We start from the raw sequence: 14,486 nt of genomic DNA, 5'->3' as shown, positions 1-14,486 counted from the left end.
ATTCGACTCTTCGGCCATCATACATCGAGATGCGTGATTGGTGGCACGAGGATCGAGGACTATACTCCTTGAAGAGTAGTCATGCACACATATGTGAAAATACTTTGCTGTGCCCCTTTCTTGCTCACTGTTGCAGCAAATCAGAAATCAACAGCCTTCCAGAGCCTTGCATAGCATTCCGGGATTAATTGCAAACAGAGGCGAATCGGGGCATTGCAATGGATTTTCGCGCCAGGCAACTCAAGCATGCATCGTTCATCATTCGGAACAGAGCTGAGGCGGTCCATAAGCTTGCATGCTAGTTTATCCGCTTTTCTAGTTAATTTGTTAATTAATTAGGGTTTTGTAATATTTAATTATTTATTCGGACTGTATTATTCTTTCGAACCCTCCGAGCAAGGGCACAATTGTAATAAGTGTGCGTGTGTGTGATGTATGTCTTCCAACCCCACGTCTTTCTCCATTTTATTTACTAGCTTATGATGGTTAGATTAGGGCATGTTTCAATTAGCATACTTATGCTTGCATGTTTGCATCATTCATCTGTCTTGCATGCACCAGGGCTCGGCGCATCATACTAACTGCATTTGTATTTCAATTCCAAATTGAATACATGTTAGCTGTAGCATCATCATATGCCATCTTAGAATAGCTGAGCCTATTGTAGTTGCATTTTTGCATGTGTTGCATTAGGCATTTCTGTATAGTTAGGATCATGCATTGATTTCTAACTAGTTTCTGTTTTGGCTTGGAGTACTCGGTCAGTGTTTATACTTTAGCATCCCCGCATGTGTCTGAATGACTGCCATGATAGCATGCTTACCATAAGGCTAATTTCTTATGTGATATACCTGCCTGAATGCCTGTGGGTGAAGGTTAGGTTATTTGGATTGGAACAATTCATCAATTGTGAGTTTTAAGCCCACTTGAGAGTGGCAAATCATCATGTTTTCTAAGCCCACCTGAGGGTGGCAAATCTACATTTTAGCCTACTTACGAGTAGCAAACCGTTTTCAAAACAAACATGAGATGTTTCGTTCCAATTCAGGTGACCCAGTCTATACTTGTATGCTGTGCGCATCACGTAGTAAATCTAGGCTAATAATCGGAATAAGAATGCATAATGTTTTCAAAACTTGATATCATGGATAGTAGAGGCCGATCTTTGATTGGGCGAGCGGGGGTGCTCACGAAGTGACCGTCCCTAATCATACCCAAGTTCCCGAGCCGAGGCAACTTTGGTGATGATGGACACGTGGCCTTAGGCAACGAGTCAGAGTTTCCCAAATTTTCCAAAATAAAATATTTAGGTGGCGACTCTGTATCTGGCAAAGCAGTCCATGTTTGGCACTTCTTTCAAAAAATCTGTTTTCAAAAATGATTTGTCAGATTTGGACTCTTTGATGATTCATTGGTCTTGCATTGCACTCTGTGAGATTAGATACAGGACCGTGACTTTGAGTCCTGAACTGTGGTGAGCCCAAATGAACAGAACGGGACTCATCCTCCCGGGACGTTCGGGGACGTCTACAGTATCATTTGTGAAGTATGAAAGTGTTTTAATATGAGTTATAGTCTCATTAAATTGTTTGGCCAGGTTCTGAGCCATGATTATGAATTGAAATGGTATAAGTAAAGGAAAGTGGAATGTAACATGGACATGATTGTCATGGAACTGTATTGTGATTTAAATTGGTTTATAAGTGTTAACCATCTATCAAATGCTATTGTTTTAGTCATTGCTCATATTTGGTTTAGTATATCTCTACTGGGCTTTAGCTCATCCTATATGGGACATCATTTTCAGGTTTAGGTGATATGCCACCTCCAAGGACGTAGCTTGGGAGGCTTGAGACTAATAGCTCTTTTTTGTTGTTCTCTTTTGGTATTACATGTAAATTCAAGCCAAGGGCTTAATGTGTATTTGAGTTAGTACTCTCTTTTTGTAACCAAAGTGTTGGCTTGGAAAGTTGTAAGCCCGTAGGGTATTTACTTTGTTGTCAACATGTAATACTTTTGTAATGAATACTCTGATAAATGGAAATATGCTTTATTCTCATATGTCTATGGATATCTTAAATGTTGGGTTTATGTATTATTTTGAGGGCGTTACAGTTTTACATAGGCTTCAGCTTCCTTTTGCATGTAAGGCAAAAAGAATCCCTGCGATATTGCTCTATGGGCAAGAGATCTGCCTCTTGCATGGCTTCTACTTACTCCTTTGTGGACCTTATATAAAAGGACTTTAACTTAGGCTGAGCTTTTCTCTTCTTAGACTTAATCATCTAGGCCGAGATCTTGTCTTCTAGAATATGAGATCTGCTCACTTAGGTTGGAGGGATCAGTTGTGATTGCCTGTGCAGCCCTTAATCCTGTCTCTTGCTTGCTGTATCCAGTGTTACCCCGGTCTCGCTTCAGCGAGCCGTTTCTCTTTTCATGTGTTGACGCCTTTGTCCCCGGCGTGTCTTCCTTGGCCCTTGCATACTTCTCTATTCTAACCATGAGTTCCTCCATACTCTTTGGCGGTGTCTTTGCTAGTGATTTTCGTAGCAAACAGTCATCTTTCAGGCCGTTCTTAAAGGACACGATCGCCACCTCTTGGTTACATCCTGGTATTCGATTGAACACCTCATAATACCTCTTGGCATAAGCCCTAAGGCTTTCATCCTCACTGATTCTCAAGGCCATCAAGGAGTCCACCCTTAATGGCTATAGTTTGTTTATTACAAACCTAGCTACGAACATCTCGGCCAGGCCTTCCCAGGTTTTCACAGTTCCTTTCGGCAACTTGTGAAACCAGTCTGATGTAATTTCCTCAAAGGACGAGGGGAACACCTTGCAGAGCAACGGCTCGTTCCTGGTGTATAATGCCATCGAGTTCAGGTACAAGTCGACGTGAAAGTTTGGGTCCGACTTACCGTCGTATATCTGGAATCTCGGCATGTGGAACCTTTTCGGGGCCTTAAATTTGTTCACCTCTATCGAGAACAGTGTCCTCGGCTTGACCAGAGAGGTAACCTCGGCATCTTGTCGCTTTCTCTGGAGGTAATCCCTTAGATCCTCCTTGGTTCGTTCAGGAGCTCGGCTATCTCCTGATTTCAGCCTCTTTGGTGTACTACTTTCAGTGTCATTGTGAGTCCTTTTGGACCTCCCTCCATTGGTCGTGTCGAAACAGAGTTCCTTCCCTTGAACATCCCGATGTTCTTTGGTGCAGGTTTCTTTTGTTCGACGTGTCTTTTGGGATTCTCCATGCCCGACCTCTCGCGAAGCCCGGTGAGAATGTCCCTTGGCCCCGCCATGTTGAGGGATTGCAAAAACCGTTTTTTGCCCTCCTTTCTGGGCACCTTTCTTGGCCGCTGGAATTGGCGTATCTTGTAGTGGAAACGGTGGTTGCATGACGTTGTTCTGCATCATGAAATTGACGACCGTTTGCAGGTCCACCAATTTGTCCATCATTCCCTTCATCTCGTCGTCCCTCCGCAGGCATCTATCTTTTCATACCTGGAGGTCGTCCTCGTTTTAATACCCGCTCCGGTCAGATTTCTTCGGTACACCGCCCTCTTGGCCAACATCATTTCCTCTGTGATTCTTATCATGAGTCTCTTTGTTGCAATTGTCTTCTTTGACGTCAAGGTCAATATGTTTCTCACTTTCAGTAGGGGTGTCGTTCTCAACATTTTCTTTTTGTCTATCGTTGGCCATCTATTCTCCTTTCTTTCCCACAAACGACGCCAAATTGTATGTATCAATTTCCGACCACACTACCAATCAAGCACTTAGTTAGAGAACACTGGCAGAATAGATTAAGCCCGAACGACCTGTCATAAAAAGAAGAGATTCCGGCGATGGTTCGTCCACCTGGAGGCACTCCGACGATCAAGTTAGTTATCTCTCAAAGATAGCAAAAGTGTTTAACTCACTATTCAAAGCATACAAAACATCCCTTAGACCCATTGAGGTGCCTCTCTTTTATAGCCAACACTTATATAATCCCAATAGAAGCCTAGCTTCAATGGACTTAGGATTACTGCTAATCTTGGACTCCCAGTAGGATTGGGATAAACTCTCTAAGAGTCTTATCTTTATCTAAACTGAAATCCTCTCCCATTCTAGGACTCTTGTCCCTTATCCGTTTATCCCAGATTCCGATTTCTTCGCGGATAACCTCGGCTTAGCCGAGATCATCTCGGTGTCATGACCAAGACACGTGACACCTCGGCTGACACTTCGGTGTCACCTCGGCCACGTGTTGTCATTCAAAAATTATGTCCCTACAAAAATGATCATGAAAGATTTTTTACTGTTACATTACATATACAAGAAAACACCACACACTAATCAAATGATGAAAAGTCATCATGAAGTATTTTATGATATTTTTTTCATGATCCCTAGTATTATTCGACGGGATAAGGTGGTTTGCAAGGCAGGGAGAGGAGTGGTGTGAAAGGTGGGGGGAAGGGGCTACGGTGATTTGCAAGGGAGAGAGAGAGAGGGGGGGATGGTGTGGTGCACTAGGTTAGAGGAGGGGTTATGGTTGTTCACGAGGTGGGGTTGCCGGCGCCGAAGTAGGTAGTAATAGCAATAACAATGGCTGTGGTGGTGAGAGTTGAGAAATTAGGATTTATATTGTTTAGGATTTGTGTCTTTTTAAAAATTTATATAAAAATAAAATTGTAATTAAAAAACAAGAAATGCAAGGTGTAATAAGTTAATTTATTAAATAAAAAAATGAAAAATGAGAAATGGGAGGTGTAATACATAAATGATATCTAAAGCATCATGTCGAAATATGAGTAAATTTAGTGTAAACAATTCAATCATTCCTAACATTACTCAACCTTACAGCACAATAATAATAATTGTTAATTAGCAATATAAAAGTAACTATTTGCAATAGCTCTTGAATTAGGTACAAGTTGTCCTTTGTTTAAAAAAAAAAAAAAAAAAAAAATTGTATTTATGTTGTGGTTAAAGGTTCTTCTTAAAGCTTTCACTTTTCTTCTAAAAGATCAACTTTCGTTTCTGGTCAAAAATAGAGAATCTTTCGCAATCTCACAAAAAAATTGGAATCCTAAGTTTGAAACCTACTGTGTGTGAAATGCAAATTCATTCAGGTGACTGTTACAAAATTGGTAATGACTTTGTATATATGAGCCACTGTCACTGTTCGAAAATATTACATATGGTTTAATAGCAAAGAGCTAGGTTCAATGAACACGGCACACATGAATCGTATAGTAGTTGTAGTCATTACTAAAAACAATGGCTTCGATCTTTGTGGTTAGAAAAATGAATGCAACTTCTATCCCGTCAGTGATCACTTCTTGTAGGTCTACCACTGGTTTATTTTGATAATTAATTTTATTCATTATTTGAAATTCTATATGTAAATCATTCATTAAAAAAAAAAATTTATTTTAATAATAATAACCACATGAAATCATTAATTTATTTATTTTTTAACATAAAGTATATTTTCTAAGACATATTTAGTATTTATTTTTTGTCACAAATATGATGTAATCATATTTTGATTACACGAAATGCAATTATATAATGTTGATGATGGTTTGTGGGGTCATGAAATGAATTGGATATGCAGCAAGGTCATTTTGCAACCAGAGCCAGCCATCAATTAGCCAAATCCAGAAGACACTACGATAAGGCATGTGAGAAAGTGAAGTAGACAAAGTTGTCTAGGGAATCAAGTGAGGGACTGGTCTCCCTTCCTCTTTTCTCTCTCTCTCTCTCTCTCTCTCTCTCTCTCACAAAAGGCAACCATCACCAAAATCAACAGGGAAAGATGGAGCTTGAAACTGTCTCACCGCATTACAATTCTTTTCACAAAATTTTTATTTATTTAAAAAAATATTCAGAACTTCAAATTTGAATGTGTATGATGTAAATTTCTCAATGTAGTGTATATGCTGTTTGGTATTGTGGACCTTAATAAGTACTTTTTACTTGGTCATGAGTCCAACGCGGAGTTTGGAGGTTCTCTGAATTTTTTGGTATTTCTGTAATTTCTTACTGCTTCTACATTACCCTAATTCAAATACTTATAAATAGATAAAATACTTATAAATAGATAAAGGGAGGCCTCTTGTGTTAGAGAGTGTTCTGATCATAGTGAAAATCATAACTTTTGTGGACGTAATCTTATTCTAGATTGAACTATGTAAATTTTTGTATTTTTGTTTGTATGTGATTTTTTGGATTCATTTTATCTTTGTTATTTGTTATTTAGTGTCTCATCAATCCTTTTAGGAAGAGTCAATTCCTAACATGTGTCACACTCATAAAGAATATAATCCTCGCATTTTGAGTTCTTTATGCATTTCTAAGTATTTTTAGAGCAAATTCCACTTTATTCCATTGTAGCTTGATTCATGTGTACATAACCGCATGTCAATGTATCGTCGGTTCTCTTAATAGCTCAAGTAAAAAGACTAAAAATATCTTTATACATAAATAACATTATTATGCCAATCACAAAAAAATTCATAATTATTTTGGTTCGTAAAATTTACATATCTAATCCCATGAGTTTTACTTTATGTGTGGTTTACTCTATGATGTTTAGAAATGAGTACTATAATGTTCGTTTGTCATGACATGTGTTCCACATAATTTGGACAAAATGTTTGACTCTAAATTTTAGTTCACAAACTATAAAAAATGATATGTTGATTTTCAAATGAAAAGAGATAAACCACACAAAAAAATATAAAATAAATTAAGGAGAGCAAATTGAACTTTGCCTTATTATAAGTGCCAAACATTGTTGTTCCTTCAATATTGGGAGCATAAGGATATAGATTGTCCTAGAAAACATAAATTTTATAAGACAAGTATTGACAACTTTATCATAATTCCAACTTTTCTTCATTGCTTTTTGTGCATCATACACTAAAATTACTAGAGCACATATGCCGAGTGCCAAGCACCTCCATTGAGAGAGGAGAACACATTGGCATTACCATAGGGCAAATATGTCCCTACCATGCAGGCTTCAAGCATACAAAACCATTAAATTAAGGGTGTGGATGTGGTAAAAGAATTCATGAATGTGACATGGGAGAGTGGGGGGATTGAATTTGTTTAAAGTGTTTCACATGCTTTTTTGGAACATTTTCTAATGTTTGCCCGACTCTATGCCATGTTTCTTCTTCATGTTCTTTGACCAGCTAACAAGTTGTAGAAAAGGCTCACTCACTAACTCACTCTTTTTGAACATTCCGAAGCTCCTAACATTCACTCTGAGGTTGTATTCAAATTATGAGTTCGAATATCTAGAGGTTTAAGAATGGAAAGAGAAAAGAAAAATGTAAGGTAAATATGAATAAATTATTGCTAATTTTTTTCTCCATTTCTCTCTCTTTTCAAATTCTTATCTAAATTTATTTATAATTCAAACACAATGTTAGATATTTCTTGTTTTAACAACATTTTTAATGCACTAAGGATTCGTTTGGAATGTGGATTGATTTTTTGACTTTTTAGCTTGTTTGTGATGAACTTCTCACTTTTTTGACTTTTGTAAGAGAACAAATGTAATGATTATAATTTGAATATAACAACTTTTAATCTAGAACTAAAAAACTTATTTTGTCTTTTTTTAAACTAAAATAGCTCCATCCTCACCCTAAGGTGATGCCTTTGCATGTATAAATCACTGACAAGGTTTTACATAGCAATATTAGAAGACTAATCAACATCGATGGCAATGTAATGGTGTTAGAAGTATCAAACGATACGTGATAGGAATTAGAGAGTACAATCGTGATTTTTTAACATTATTAACTGTGAAAGAGATTCCTTCTAATCAAAGAGGACCTATATGGAAAAAAAAAAAATCATTTTTGCCATCTAAACCAATCGTTGCGAAAACCTTTTCCCCGTGACATTTTGTTGCCAAACCAAAGCCAACCAACAGTCGGCGACACGATAAACATGTCCCTCATTGCCAAAACCAACAAAACAGAGACAAAGGTAACTCGTCGCAAAAGTAGTTGCCAATAATTTCTTGTAGTGGTAGAAGTCTCCAAATATTGCTGCAAAACTTAAGGATATCCATGATAATGTCCAGAAACTACGACACTCACCATCAGAGTGTCTAAACATGTTCATCCACAAAAAAGAACTGTGCCTTAAAACCAATCATGAATTCCCCATCAACTAGCTTCATGCTACAACAGACTCAACAGTGGGGATATATGGCATTTTTAAGGAAATGCAACTTTCTAGGTGTACATCCAATGATGAAAAAATACCAGACCCTTGGAAATCAAACAGTTCATCAGCTCGAAATTGAGCCCTTGGATCCCCTTCCTCCCATCCCTCTCTCCCCCTCCCCTGACCCAAAGAAAAGGCAATGGCTGCAGGCCTCAGCCCACCCGGGACGAAATGTAATGACTAAGTACTGATCTGTAACCACAATGTGACAGCCCATTGCATAAGTTCATGGACCAGCATGTTTTTGTGACAGCTTTCCAGAATCCAAACTTATGACAATCCCCCTTGAAAAATTATTTCATGCCACAAATAGATCTAGACCGTCCAATCTGATAAAATTGGAATGGTGCTTGTTTAGAACCATAATGATTGATCAGCTAAGACAGCGCTAGTCTGAGCACTGTATTCTTATGGATTGTGCTGTATAGAATTGTAACCAAAAGTCTAGAAAAATGGATTAATCGTTCATTAAAATAACAGAGATGAGATGAAAGGGCATGTCGACATATTTCACATGAAAGCTAGGAAATGCAAAGTAGGAACAGTTTAAATAACAATATTATTAAACTTAGATGTCTACATAATGTCCTCATCAGTTACTTGTACAGGCAGGCCTCTGACATTCTCATTCTTTTTGGCATTCCAACACTGCCCTCAAGTTTCCAAAAAAATTACTATATAGATCTGTTTCTCTTCCGAGCCCAAAAGATAATTACCAAATTAATTTATCCGATTACACTTTACTTGATCTTTCTGTTTCATGCAAATTAATTTGATTATTAAATTAAACCTGTAATAAATTTATTTTTTCCTTTTATTTTGTGCTTTGAATGCCTGTGAATCAAATCATTTGTCTATGAGAAAGGATTTGAATCTTATATCCTACGAATTTACATAGATTGTTATTTCTTTAGTTGTGCTTTTGTTTTTTTAAATTTTCATTTTTTGTGTTTTCAGAAGTAAAACAATGAATTTTGAAAATACCCACTATTTTCAAATTTTATTTTATTTTTAATTTTAAGTTTGACATTTTCTAAAAAGTGGGTTGTTTTTAGATTTTTTTTCTTTAAAATAATTTTCTTAAAACAAATTTTCAAATAAGTTCTATGTGCTATCTAAAAATTGAAAACAAATTTAGTGACAATTCTTCAAATTTAGTTATTAAGAAAAGCCACGGCTATTCTAGTAATTACATGGTCTACTATTATATTTTCACGCTTGACTATTAATACAACATACCTACCAATGTCTAAGCTTTTGTCATTGCCAACCCCACCAAACCATCAGCAGCAGCAGCAAGAAAGAAAAGAGGAATGGCTAGATTTGAGGATGCGATCCCGATATTGATCAATGTATTGCTAAGAAAGAGCATTAGCATTCTTTGTGAACTTGCGTGCTTAATTTTGGGCTTTGTTTCAATCGCAAACTCGATGATCCGATTTTCCGGCTTTTTCATCCGTCGCTCTAATGTAGTTTCCAGCCGGTACTCGCCCATGTCATCGGTACTTGCTCGCCATGATCGGTAGTTCTCTATGATATATATCTATCTATTTTGCAATAAAGTTTTGTTGGTGAGTTTCCATTTGTATTTGTATTTTTATTTTTATTTTTATTTTAACTAATGTAAGTTTGTTGAAATACTAAGTTGAATGAGTGAACAATAATTGTAAAGTTCTCATCATTTATGATATATATGTTTTAGCTACTTCATATTGTATCAAGTTTGGATGTTATTGATAATTGTTACTACATATTTGCTAAAATAAAATTTTCAATTTTCAATGCTTTGAGTTTGGTGTTATGATTTTCAATGCTTATCGGTTGGATTCAAAAGGGTGAAAATCATGGTGACTGTGAACATATTGCATGAAATAACTTCTTTCTCACACAATGGCGAAACTTGTCTACTTTCGGAATCATGAAATTGATTATATAATGCTTTAGCCATGAACTTCATTCAACAAAACCCTAACAAGTTATGCTTTGTAAGTAGTCAGACTATACTTGCATGCATTCATTACATATATGTGTAGAATTATTATTTATATTATTTTTTGCCATTAGTGACAATTCCAATCGTATATGGTTTGGATCAATCTTTCGATTTGTATTTGGCAAGAATACTTTTTATGAGTTTGTCATAACTAAAGGCTTTCAACAATTTACTTAAAAACCAATTTTACATTGATTTGAGATATTGGAGTTAGTTAACATAATTTGTATAAGCAAAATTCTAGAACCACAGATTTAAGTTTCTTGAATTTAATCAGAATCATCTTGTGGGATGGAGATGAAATTGATGAAAAATTTGAACCATTGACTGAATCTATCTACTATTATCTAAAAATAATTAAGTTATTAATGACGGGATGAAATCAAGAAATAACCCTTTACGTGCAAAATTATCAAACAATTCTATCGAAATGAGTATGATTATATATGTAATAGCATCTACTATATCAGAAATATCAATGAACCCGATTATTGCAATTGCTCAGGATACCCTTTTTTAGCTTCTAGGGTCTATTTCTTAGTTCAAGATCCCTTTTACTAACTGGAATAAAAAAATTAGTAAATCTGTTCCATCCAAAATGGGAATGGGCTAGGGTAATAAACTTATAATCTATAATCTGATGATTGAGTCGATTTCATGATTATAAGTTCATTCCATATCGGACTAGACCGGAATAGGGATATACATTCTCATTATGAGAAGGGATTGTTCGAGCATATGTAAAATAGATAATATGTTTACATACGAATCCCTACATTTCATTTAGGATTAGGAAGAGACATAATTGAACTTTTTACATCTCTCTTTATTTGGGATCCTATTCACCTTTTTAGGCTTCTATTATTGAATGGAGAAATAGGTTTGATTGTTCATCTTTTTGATATATAAAGTATCCTTCAAATAATTCCAAGCAATTGGATGTTAGACTCCGGCCTATATGACATGACCGATCAATAGCAATACTCCAACACCCCATCTTTATCATATATTCCATACATCACACTAGATAGATATTATATTCACGAAATACAATTCATTTTCAAGATGCCTTGGTGGTGAAATGGTAGACACGTGAGACTCAAAATGTCGTGCTAAAGAGTGTGGAGGTTCGAGTCCTCTTTAAGGCATAATATTGAGAATGCTCGTTGAACGAGCAATTCAATAAGAATTCGATCTGAGCTCTTGGAATTGGAATAAGTTCGGCAGCGGATCACAAAATCTTGGTGATCTTTTCTATCTAATGAATGGGGAGTCTACTTTAAAACCGTTTACCTTGCACCCACCCTCTACCCCCGAAGTATATGCTTCAACAGGAATCACGCAAAGGTAGATTAGAAACCTTTGATAAAGTGCATGCTTGTAATCCAGTATATAAAGTATATTACATAGTTCATTTTAGGGATTGGCGACTTACCCATTCAGTGACTTTGGCACTGGACATTCCCCAAATGGATACTATAGTAGAAATGAAATTGTTGAAATATTTGAACTATTGACTAAGAGAATCTCCGACCTATATACCAAATTTTGGTATGTCAAATAAAACTGAAGGCTTGTGTGGCAAATTAGTATATGTCCATTTGACATCTCTTGGAACTCGCCAACCTATATTCTTATTTCCAAAAACGTATTATAATTATTTTTGACAGGAGCTTGACATGCTCTCTCAACCTTTGCCATATTCATATCATGTTTGATATATGGGGTGGAGCAAAAATTTGGGATCAAATTTGATTGTTGATGTTTGGTATATAGGGGCTCGAGATGCTCCAATTTTTGATAAAAAAAAAATTATTCTAATAGGTTGGAGATGCTCTAATTCCTGATAAAAAAAAATTATGTATTTCTATTTGTTATGTTTGTATAATTACCAAATTGGCAAACTTGAATGTATACTATATATTTTCAATCAAAAAAACAAAATTATATTAAAATATGTTTAGTTTTTAGATATCAAAGGTTAATTGGTGATAAATCCAATTTAAGAACGATAAAAGGCATTAGATCTAAAAGATATTTTTTTGTTGATGAAAGGTCCAAGCTTTGTGAAATAGCTTGGTGAAAAGTCTTGGAAAACATTTTGTTTCCAATTTTATCCTTTGATTTTTTGTTATTTGTTTAACTTTTCGTTGACTATATGTTTAAATTTATATTTATCTATTCAAATTTTTTATCTATCTATTCAATTTTTTACTCTAAATTATATCTATATGTTCAATTTTTTTCCTAAATTCTATTTATCTATTCAATTTTTTTTTTCTTGAATTCTATTTGTTATTTTTTTATTTGTTCAAATCTTGTTACTGAAATACACTAAGCCACTGCCAAGCCCCGATCTGTTCAAATTTTGAATCTATTGCACCATAATTTTTTTTTTATCTGTTGCAATCATTATTTGCTGCTATATTCTACTTAACTGTTGATGTTGTCTTGCTGCTTCTACTGCTTGTGTGTTCTGTTTTGCTGGGTTTGTTTTTGCTCTGCTTGGTTGGTTTTGCTGCTGCGGGGGGGATGGTTGTGGGTTGTTTCTACTTTCTTTGTTGTTGATGCTTTGGTTGCTGTTGGTGATGGTTGCTAGGTGGAGTTTCATAGGTCAAAGAGGTGTTAGGTTATTGGTTGATTCCAAAAGATGGTAGGTTGGGGTTTTGGTTCATTGGGAGGTTTTTCTTGTTGGATTTGGTTTCTCACCAACCCTTGGGTCGAGCTTGCAAATGATTGAGTTCTCTCTTAGGTGCCAACCTAGTTGGAATTGGGTAGTTTGCTATGATGCTTTGTGTTCTTCTCCTCTTTTATTGATGTATTTGCATATATAAAGTATGTGTTGTCATCAATAAAACTTTTTTTTTTGCTGATCAAAAAATAATCAGCTTCATCATCAACAATTACAACAACAACTTTTTTATCCAAATTTTATCTATACAAATTTTTCAAGCAATTAAACTAGACTACTCTCTCTAATGGTTGTGTTTACTCTAGTCTTCGGATTTCTCTGCCGAAACAAGAACTATGATGAACACAATACAAAGGGAGAAATTGGATCAAAGTAGACAAACTTAAAAAAAAATTATCTGTTGCAATCTGTCAAACAAAATTTAATCTGTTTTCAATTTGTTTCATCAATATCATCATCAACAACTTTAAAAAAAAAAAAAAGAGGAAACAGATCTGTTTGCAGATCGAGAGAGAGAGAGAGAGAGAGAATTTGGGAGTTCATTTCATTTTCTGTGAATAAGACTTGTCGTCCAAACACAGCTCTCTTGTATTGTATTGTGCAGCAAGCAAAATAGAGAGAAAGAGAGAGAGAGAGAAAGAGAGAATGGGAATGGAGCCCTAAATGGTAACGCTGCCCTTTGAGGGGGCTAAGGAACTTCAACCACCAATGTCAAATTTACCATGGTTGAAAGATTTGAAGATGTGGAAGCAGAACTCCAAGGTTTCGATGGAGATGGAGATGGAGATGGAGGCAAAGGTGGAGGAGGAGGAGGAGGCCGATGAGGAGTCTCCAACGGAGCCCAACACGATCAACACCTACGGTGGTTTCTTGAATGTGTTTATAGACAAGCTCTGTGGCGGTGATGCGGCGGATCTGACCTCAGCGGATTCATCGAGGCTTTGGCCTACTTATCTGCAACTCAGTAACTCGCCATTACACCCCGAAGCTTCATCGAAGCAGAACGAGAGAGGGATAGAGAGTTAATCAAAGATGCAAAAATGAAAAAATCCAACTGCTTTTTTTCCCAGCAGGTCGCTGACGCCGCCTCTTCCAAACCTAAGAGACATATGAGAGAGAGAAGAGATCAAAGAAAGAGAATGCTGAAATCGAAGGAAGAGAAGTGTAGCTATGAACTCTGTGCGATGAGAGCTCTGTAGAACGACCATCGAGCGCTTCGTCAGATTGTGGCGTGGAGGATTATGACGGCGTCGCCAAGGCGACGTCTAAGGCGCTCTCGTCGCTGAGTCGATGGCGATGGCGACACGGCAGTGGGCGGTGATGTTAGGGGTGTTGGTGGCGAATAGGAGGCAATGATGGCGGAGGCGGAGGGGAGGCGTTGACGGTGGCGGCGGAAACTACGCACTAGGCTATGTTTGTTTGAGCGGATTAAATTAGTCTGGATTAACATTCTTATGACTAATAATTTTAGGATTATCTTTTAAACTGTATTTTTTTTTCTTATATTTGGATTGAATTAGAATTATAATGAGGGATTAATAAACTATTATCTAATTGTTTAAG

Source organism: Camellia sinensis, chromosome 3 (assembly GCF_055761805.1).
Source record: "Camellia sinensis isolate YWXY chromosome 3, ASM5576180v1, whole genome shotgun sequence".
Lineage (NCBI taxonomy): Eukaryota > Viridiplantae > Streptophyta > Magnoliopsida > Ericales > Theaceae > Camellia > Camellia sinensis.
Note: the sequence above shows the minus strand (reverse complement) of the source record.